We start from the raw sequence: 10089 nt of genomic DNA on the forward strand, positions 1-10089 counted from the left end.
CTCAAAATTATTACAAAGCTCATGGCTAATACAATGCAGAAGGAGATTATTTCATTAGTTGACCAGAACCAGTATGGATTTATTAAAGGGAGGAATATTCAGGATTGTCTTGGTTGGACTTTTGAGTATCTACATATATGTCATTTATCCAAGAGACCCATCATTATACTCAAAATAGACTTTGAGAAGGCATTTGATAAGGTGGATTATAATGCAGTTATTGGCATGTTGAGAGCAAGAGGATTTGGACAAAAGTGGATCAAACTTGTATCCAATATTTTACACTCAGCATCCACATCAGTATTGTTAAATGGGGTGCCAGGGAAGAAAATAATTTGCAAAAGGGGTGTGAGACAAGGGGATCCCCTATCACCTATTTTATTTGTCAATACTGCAGATTTGTTACAAAGTGCAATCAATGATGCATGGCAGAATGGAATTATTAATCTCCCACTGGCTGATGACTTTGGACAGAAATTTCCTATAGTTCAATATGCAGATGATACACTTATGATTATGCCAGCTGATAATAACCAACTCATCCACCTGAAGAATATTCTGCAAATATTCAGTGCATCCACTGGATTACATGTGAATTATCACAAGACTACCCTTGTGCCTATCAATATTGATAATGTAAGGGCTACTGAGTTGGCAAATATATTTGGATGCAAGGTAGAGAGCTTGCCCTTTACATATTTGGGATTACCTCTGGGCACAACAAGGCCATCAGTATCTGACCTTATGCCTATGGTATCAAGAATTGATAAGAAGCTATCTGGAATTTCATCACTGATGTCCTATACTGGAAAGCTCACATTATTAAATTCAGTGATTCAGTCATTACCTATGTATGCAATGTGTTCCTTTAAAGTACTGTCACTATATTTGTTCACTTTGAAAAGAGTGGAAGACAGTTTCTTTGGTCAGACAGAGAAAATAAAATTCAAGGAAAATGCTTAGCAAGCTGGGACATGATGTGCAAACCAAAAGATCAGGGAGGGCTAGGAATCTTGAACCTCAGAATACAGAATCAGGCACTTCTCATGAAAAACTTACACAAATTCTACAACAATGCAGACATCCCTTGGGTCAAATTGATATGGCATGCTTATTATGAAAACAGAGGTACTCCACAAACAATTAGCACAAAGGCATCCTTCTGGTGGAGAGACTGTTTGACTTTTCAGGATAAATATAAGGAGATGACTGAGGTGGATATAAATAATGGAAAATCAGTAATCCTATGGAAGGACAGCTGGAATAGTGATATCAGGCAGGACATATATACACATTTGCACTCATTTGCTAAGAATCAAAAGATCACAATCAAAAAGGCAGTTGACATTGCTAATGAAAATATATATGATATGTTCCATCTTCCCCTCAAAGATCGTTGCTCATGAAGAATTACACAATTTGGAACAGAATTACCGAACTTAAGCATTACAGTAATGGATGATATTTGGTCTTTCAATTGGGGCAGTAATTTTTCTACAAAGAAAGTTTACAAGGAACTTATTGGCAATCACTCACCACCAGATTGCATCACTTCAATATGGAAATCTTGTAACATTCCTAGGCATAATTTTTTTGCCTGGCTCCTACTCAATGGAAGACTCAACACAAAGGAGATGATGAAGCACAAGCACTTTTATGTGGAGTTCTCTGATTGTATCTTATGTGAGACTTGTCCTGAGGAAACAAATATGCACTTATTCTTTGAATGTACATTCAGTCAAAGCTTCTGGTGGGCTCACTACAAGAAAAGTTGCCATGGCCGACGAAGTTGAAGTCGCGCCGTGGTTGCTGGTGTACCATGGCCGACGATTTTGGTCCCTCCGTGGTGCATGTCAAAACTTTTTTTTTCTCGTTTTTGAGGCCACCTAGCCCGACGAAAGCGGCCAAAACGTCGCGTATGGTGGCCCGGACGTGGTGCATCTCGAAATCTCGGGTTCGCCGGCCGAGTCAACGCAAATCCGCACCGCCGAGGGATGTAGGGCCCGTATGGCAGCCTCTCCGGCATTGTTTTTTTTTCTAGATCGCGCCATCTCGTTCAACGTTCTCCGATCGAGCCGTTTACGATGCGGGATCATGGGTCCCGCATGTCATCCTCTATGAACCAAAATTCTTTCTATTCTTGGATTTTTTTTGACCCCCGATTTCCGGCTACTTCCTTTTTCTTTTGATCCCTTGCCACCTTGGAAACGTTGAGACCGCCGTCGCTAAATAGGACCCGCATGTCATCCTCTATGTGCAATCAACTTTCTTTTCTTGGAGTTTTTTTTGGCACCTCAAATTTGGTCACTTGCCTTTTTCTTTCGATCCCCTGCCGCCTCTCAAACGGTGATACCGCTGTCGCTAATCGGGACCCGCATGTCATCCTCTATGTACTATAAAACTTTCTTTTCTTGAATTATTTTTGGCACCTCATATTTGGTCACTTACCTTTTTCTTTCGATCCCCCGCCGCCTCTCAAACGGTGATACCGCTGCTGCTAAATGGGACCCGCATGTCATCCTCTATGTACTATAAAACTTTCTTTTCTTGGATTTTTTTGGCACCTCATATTTGGTCACTTGACTTTTTCTTTCGATCACTCGCTGCCTCTCAAATGTTGATACCGCTGTCGCTAAATGGGACCCGCATGTCATCCTCTATGTACTATAAAACTTTCTTTTCTTGGATTTTTTTGGCACCTCATATTTGGTCACTTGACTTTTTCTTTCGATCCCTCGCTGCCTCTCAAACAGTTGATACCGCTCGTTGCTAAATGGGACCCGCATGTAATCCACTATGTACTATAAAACTTTCTTTTCTTGGATTTTTTTTGGCACCTCATATTTGGTAACTTGACTTTTTCTTTCGATCCCCTCGCTGCCTCTCAAACAGGTGATACCGCTATCTGCTAAATGGGACCCGCATGTCATCCACTATGTACTATAAAACTTTCTTTTCTTGGATTTGTTTGGCACCTCATATTTGGTAACTTGACTTTTTCTTTCGATCCCCTGTCGCCTCTCAAACGGTGATACCGCCGTCGCTAAATGGGACCCGCATGTCATCCACTATGTACTATAAAACTTTCTTTCCTTGGATTTTTTTTGGCACCTCATATTTGGTAACTTGACTTTTTCTTTCGATCTCATGCCACGTTTGAAACGTTGAGGTACCTGCTGGCTCATGGGACCCGCATGTCATCCTCTGTGTGCTATAAAAGTTTCCTTTGTTGGTTTTTTTTCACCCTCTAATTTTTGGCTTGCCTTTTTCTTTTGATCCCCTGCCCCCTTTGAAACGTTGAGTAAGCTGTTGGTTCAAGGGACCCGCATGTCATCCTCTATGTCCATCAACTTTCTTTTCTTGGATTTTTTTCACCCCCTAATTACTAGCTACTTTCTTTTTCTTTTGATCTCAAGCCGCATTACAAACATTGAGACCGCTGCTGCAAAATGGGACCCACATGTCATCCTCTATGTACAATAAATCTTGGATTATTTTTGGCTCCAGATATTTGGTCACTTGCCTTTTTCTTTCGATCTCATGCCGCCTTTGAAACGTTGAGTAAGCCGCCGGCTCATGGGTCCCGCATGTCATCCTCTACGAACAATAAAAGTTTCCTTTCTTGGAGTTATTTTTTACCCCTAATTTCCGGCTATTTGCCTTTTTCTTTGATCCCTCGCCCCCGTTGAAACGATGAGGACGTCGTTGGCAGTGTCGGTCCCACATGTCATCCTCTATGAACAATAAAAGTTTCCTTTGGTGGATTTATTTTTGACCCCTAATTAATTTCTCGGCTATTTCCTTTATTTTTCTTTTGATCCCCTGCCGCCTTGGAATTGTTGAGAATGCTGCCGCCTCATTTTTCTTTTGGTCCCGTGCCGCCTTGCAAACGTTGAGACCGCTGCTACAAAATGGGACCCTCATGTCATCCTCTATGTACAATAAAGTTTCTTTTCTTGGATTATTTTTGGCTCCTGATATTATGTCACTTGCCTTTTTCTTTCGATCTCATGCCGACTTTGAAACGTTGAGGATGCTGCTGCCTCATGGGTCCCGCATGTCATCCTCTCAGAACGATAAATGTTTTATTTTCTTGTATTTTTTTACCAACTGATTTTTGGCTTTTTTTTATTTTTGATCCCCTGCCGCCTTTGAAACGTTGACTCCGCTGCTGGCTCATGGGTCCCCGATGTCAGCCTCCCCGTACAAGAAACATGTGATATTTTATTTTGCAGACAATAAACGTTGTATTTCGCTCTGAGCTATTGCAAACGGATAAATTAAATCTTTATATCTACATAAACAAACTTATATGTTGAATCTCCTTGTTTTTTGTTTTTGCGAAGCATAGGACTTTCCTGTTTTTTTTTTGAGAAAAATCCGACCTTTCCTGTTTTGGAGTGGGCTGAAATTGTACGAGTCAAAAGGCCCAGCAGGATAGTTCGAAGGCCCAGATGTCCAGATACAACCCAATTGAAATCTTTCTTTTCTTGGATTTTTTTCACACCCTGATTTCTGGCTACTTCATTTTTCTTTCGGTCCTGGTGCCGCCTTGGAAGCGTTGAGACCGCTGCTACAAAATGGGACCCGCATGTCATCCTCTATGTACAATAAAGTTTCTTTTCTTGGATTATTTTTGGCTCCCGATATTATGTCACTTGACTTTTTCTTTCAATCTCATGCCGACTTTGAAACGTTGAGGAAGCTGCTGGCTCATGGGTCCCGCATGTCATCCTCTATGAACAATAAAAGTTTTCTTTGTTGGATTTATTTTTTTCCCTAATTTCTGGCTATTTGTCTTTTTCTTTTGATCCCCTGCCCCTTTGAAACGATGACGACGCAGTCGGCAAGTCGGTCCCACATGTCATCCTCTATGAACAATAAAAGTTTCCTTTGATGGATTTATTTTTGACCCTAATTAATTTCTGGCTATTTCCTTTTTATTTTGATCCCCGCCGCCTTGAAATAGTTGAGGATGCTCGCCGCCTCATGGGTCCCGCATGTCATCCTCTCAGAAAGGTAAATGTTTCTTTTCTTGAATTTGTTTACCAACTGATTTTTGGCTTATTTTTTCTTTCGATCTCCTGCCACCTTTAAAACGTTGACGACGCCGCTGGCTCATGGGTCCCCAATGTCAGCCTCCCCATACTCGCAAATCCTCTTTTCGCAAAGGTTGTATTTCTAGATAGATAAGGTGGATTCGAATCGCCATGGTTCGGTAGCTCGGTAAGCCTTCTTGCGCTAATTAATGGAAGTAGTGTATCGCAAGGTCAAGACATGTGGCTCGGTGTAATGAATCTATATGAATCATGTTGTGGGTTCAATCTGATAGTTCTCTAACGAGTCAGCCAAAATAGAAATTAAGTTTTTTTCTAAAAGGGAAATGCAAATTAAGATGACCACAAACATTAGTTATCATAATAGCTGGTCATACATACATACTTGCTAAGAGCAAAAGCTTGCCAGAGTTTTACCACCCATACAATTAATTAGCAGTTCAGATAAGATAACCTTATATAAGTATAACTACAAATGCATTTGCTAAGGGCTCATGGGACAACAGAACTAGACAACCGCGAACTTTATGACCAGCATGTCACAGCGGCATCGAAAGATCTTGACCTTCAACTTTGATCCAATGCGAAGTTTGGCACCGTCAATGAACTTTTTCCACCTGGAAGTAACAGCCAAGCGGCTGATACGTCTCCAACGTATCGATAATTTCTTATGTTCCATGCCACTTTATTGATGATATCTACATGTTTTATACACATTATATGTCATTATTATGCGTTTTCCGGAACTAACCTATTGACGAGATGCCGAAAGGCCAGTTGCTGTTTTCTGCTGTTTTTGGTTTCAGAAATCCTAGTAACGAAATATTCTCGGAATCGGACGAAATCACCGCCAAAGTTCCTATTTTTCCCGGAAGCTTCCAGAGCACCGGAGGGGGATGAGAGGGGAGCCAGGGGGCCCCACACCACACCCCGGCGCGGGCCGGGGGCGCGCCCCTAGGGTGTGGGCACCCCGTGGCCCCTCCGACTCCCTCTCGGCGCCTATTTAAGCCTCCCCGACCTAAAAACACCGCCGGAGACCACGAGACGGAGAAAAACCTTCCGCGAGCCGCCGCCATCGCGAAATCAAGATTCGGGGGACAGAACTCTCTGCTCCGGCACCCGCCGGACGGGGATTGCCCCGGAGCCGTCTCCACCGCCGTCTCCACCGCCATCTTCACCGCCATCGCCGCCTCCATGATGAGGAGGGAGTAATTCACCCCTGGGCTGAGGGCTCCGCTGTAGCTATGTGGTTCATCTCTCTCTTTATGTGATCTAGTTGAATATCGTCTATGTGCTACTCTAGTGATGTTATTAAAGTACTCTATTCCTCCTCCATGTGTGTAATGGTGATAGTGTGTGCACCGTGTGAGTACTTGGCATAGGCTATGATTATGATCTCTTGTAGATTATGAAGTTAATTATTGCTATGATGGTATTGATGTGTATTATTCCTCCTACATATGCATGATGGTGACAAGTGTGCATGCTATGTTAGTTCTTGGTGTAATTATGTTGATCTATCTTGCACTCTAAGGTTATTTAAATATGAACATTGCATTGTGGAGCTTGTTAACTCCGGCATTGAGGGTTCGCGTAATCCTACGCAATGCGTTCATCATCCAACAAAAGAGTGTAGAGTAGTCCTATTATGTGATCATTGTTGAGAGTGTCCACTAGTGAAAGCAGGATCCCTAGGCCTTGCTTCCAAGCATCGAATCTCCGTTTGTTTACCGTTTTGCTGCATGTTTACTCGCTGCCATATTTTATTCAGATTGCTATTGCCACTCATATACATCCATATTACTTGTATTTCACTATCTCTTCGTCGAACTAGTGCACCTATACACCCGACAAGTGTATTTGGTGTGTTGGGGACACAAGAGACTTCTTGCTTTGTGATTACAGGGTTGCTTGAGAGGGATATCTTTGACCTCTTCCTCCCCGAGTTCGATAAACCTTGGGTAATCCACTTAAGGGAAACTTGCCGCTGTTCTACAAACCTCTGCACTTGGAGGCCCAACACTCGTCTACAAGAATAGAAGCACCCGTAGACATCAAGCACTTTTCCGGCGCCGTTGCCGGGAGGAAAGGTAAAAGGCACTCATACTTCGGTCCTGTGTAACAAGTACTTTTCCTGCGCCATTGTGTGTGTGCTCGAAGCTATTTCCTTTAGACTCTGCAATTGCATCTTTTTGTTTCTTGTTTTTATTTTCACTAGTTAGGCATAATGGACAACAAAGAGCTTTTTATTCTATTTCCTGATTTAAGACATGGATGGTTTGATGCGAAAATTAAAAACCCTATGGAACCTTATTTACATGATAGTAGCAATGTTATTAGTATGAATGCAATTACTGCTAATGCTATGAAGAAGTCTAAGCTTGGGGAGCTGGTTTACCTAAAAATAATCTTTTAGCTCCTCCGCTTTGGAAGAAATATTTTGTTCCGATAATGCTTTATCTCCCATATGCGATAACTTTAATGATGCTTCTGATATTTTAAATCCACTCGCTGAAAGTATTCCGTATAAAATACCTATGGAAATTATTGAACGAGTTATGGATAACCGCTATGAAGGGGATGGAACCGTCCATCCCGGAGATCATTTACTCGTTTTTGCATGAATTATGCGGGTTATTCAAGTGTGCAGGTATCTCTATGGATGAAGTGAAGAAGAAACTATTCTCTATATCGCTATCTGGTGAAGCGGCGCATTGGTATAAACTATTGAAGGACGGGCACTCTCTTGATTGGAAGGATATTGTGCCTCTATTTTATTCCAAGTTCTATCCTCCAAGTGAAATTCACAAAGATCGAAACCATATATATAATTTTTGGCCTCATGATGGAGAGAGTATTGCCCAAGCATGGGAGAGATTGAAGACTTTAATGCTCAAATGCCCCAATCATGAGCTTCCAGGTAATATCATCATTGATAATTTCTATGCAAGACTTTCTTTTCAAGATAAGACCTTGCCGGATACTACTTGTTCTGGATCATTCACGATCAATAAAGAAGAGTTTAAAAGGGACCTTCTCGATCGGATTAAGGAGAACGCCGAAGATTGGGAGAACGACAAAGGTAAAGAGTCGGTATAAATTATGATTATGAATGCATTGAAACTTTCATGGATAGTGGTAAATTTCGAAATATGAGTGCTACTTATGGTCTTGACTCTCAAGTTGCTGCAAATCTTTATAAAGCCTTTGCTTCTCATTTAGAATTGCCTAAAAAGAATTTTGATAAGTATCATGAACCTTTTAAAGACGCTTTCATGAAGAATGAAATTGTTGTTAATGATTGCAATAAGCATGCTCAAACTCCTAAGAATGCTATTTCTTATAAGCATGTTAATTTTTGTGGAATACATAGACCTTGTGGAATTAATCAAATAGAAGATGAATATTGTATCCATCACGTAAATGAAAAAACTAGAAAGTGGTCTAGAGCTCTAGATGATCTTGGAGAAAAAGTGTGTGCCCTCTATCCTTTTATTTGTGAACTTTGCCATAGAGTTGGTCATTTTAATTTTCAATGTTCCTCCAATGATAATTCAAACCCCATGAGTGCTCGCAAATTTGTATTGTAATGATGAAATTACTCCTAATCAAGCATGATGAACTTACCTTATTTTTGAAGTGTGAAGAGTTATCAAGAAAAATTTCTTTGTTAAATATTAACGATCTTGATATCGATGATGTCCCGCATGGTTGTCTTTCTTATTGCATTGATAATAGCCATACAAATACTTACATACAAAATATTTTAGAAGATGACACCTTGCCGAAATATGATAGGACCGCTGTGTGTTTTCAACTAATTAATGAGAAGGAGGGATCCTCCCAAGTTTCTTCTATTGTTTCTAAAAGTAAATCAGGTTATGCGGACAAGCCACCCTTCAAGCCTCTTCCTCCTAAAGAAGGGAATGAGGAGAAGGAAGAGAAGAAGAAGAAGAAGAAGGGAACGAAGAAGAAGAAGAAGAAGAAGGAGAATAAAAAGAAAGAGGTAACGGCGTATCCCCGCGTGAATGAGATAACGCTAGGTAACCGTAAGTATGTTGCTCCTAATGATTATTATGATAATGAATCTGAGTACGATGATCTTCCTATACCCTTTACTCATATTAGTGATCATGATTTGGATGAGCATGCTGCCTTTGATATTGAAAATCTCTTTGGTACTGATTATGAAATTAATGATGATAGCATTATTCATGTCCCCTTAAACGATGATATTGAAAGCTCTAAGCTTGGGGATGTTGTGCTTGAAGATCCCGTATTTGAGACATCTACTTTTAGTGAAAATGATGATATTACATATTCAGGTTTAGATAATTACTGTAGAGATGTATATGACACATGCTACAATTATCCTTATGAAACTTGTCATAGTTATGATGGGCTTGCCAAAAACAATTCTTTTAATATGCAACTTGTTTACCATGTTCAAATTCTTGATAATAATCTTGCTCCAATTACTATTAATGAGAATAACTCTTCTTATGCCAAAATTAATGATACTTCTATGCATATGAACCATGATAAGAATGTTTTAAGTGACGGGTATATTGTGGATTTCATCAATGATGCTACTGAAAGTTATTATGAGAGAGGGAAATATGGTTATATGCATCCTAATAATATTAAGTTTCCCCTCTTTATGTTGAGAATCTTTAAGTTACTCGTGTTTTATCCTCTTATGCTTGTCACTTTGCTCTTCATGAATTCATTTGTGTATAATATTCTTTTGCATAGGAAGCATGTTAGGCTCAAATGTTTTTTTTGAATTTGCCTCTTGATGCTCTCTTTTGCTTCAAATACTATTTCTTGCGAGTGCATCATTAAAACTGCTGAGCCCATCTTAATGGCTATAAAGAAAGAACTTCTTGGGAGATAACCCATGTGTTATTTTGCTACAGTACTTTGTTTTATATTTGTGTCTTGGAAGTTGTTTACTACTGTAGCAACCTCTCCTTATCTTAGTTTTGTGTTTTGTTGTGCCAAGTAAAGTTTCTATCTCAAAGTTGATGTT

This window comes from Lolium rigidum, chromosome 1 (assembly GCF_022539505.1).
Source record: "Lolium rigidum isolate FL_2022 chromosome 1, APGP_CSIRO_Lrig_0.1, whole genome shotgun sequence".
Taxonomy (NCBI): domain Eukaryota; kingdom Viridiplantae; phylum Streptophyta; class Magnoliopsida; order Poales; family Poaceae; genus Lolium; species Lolium rigidum.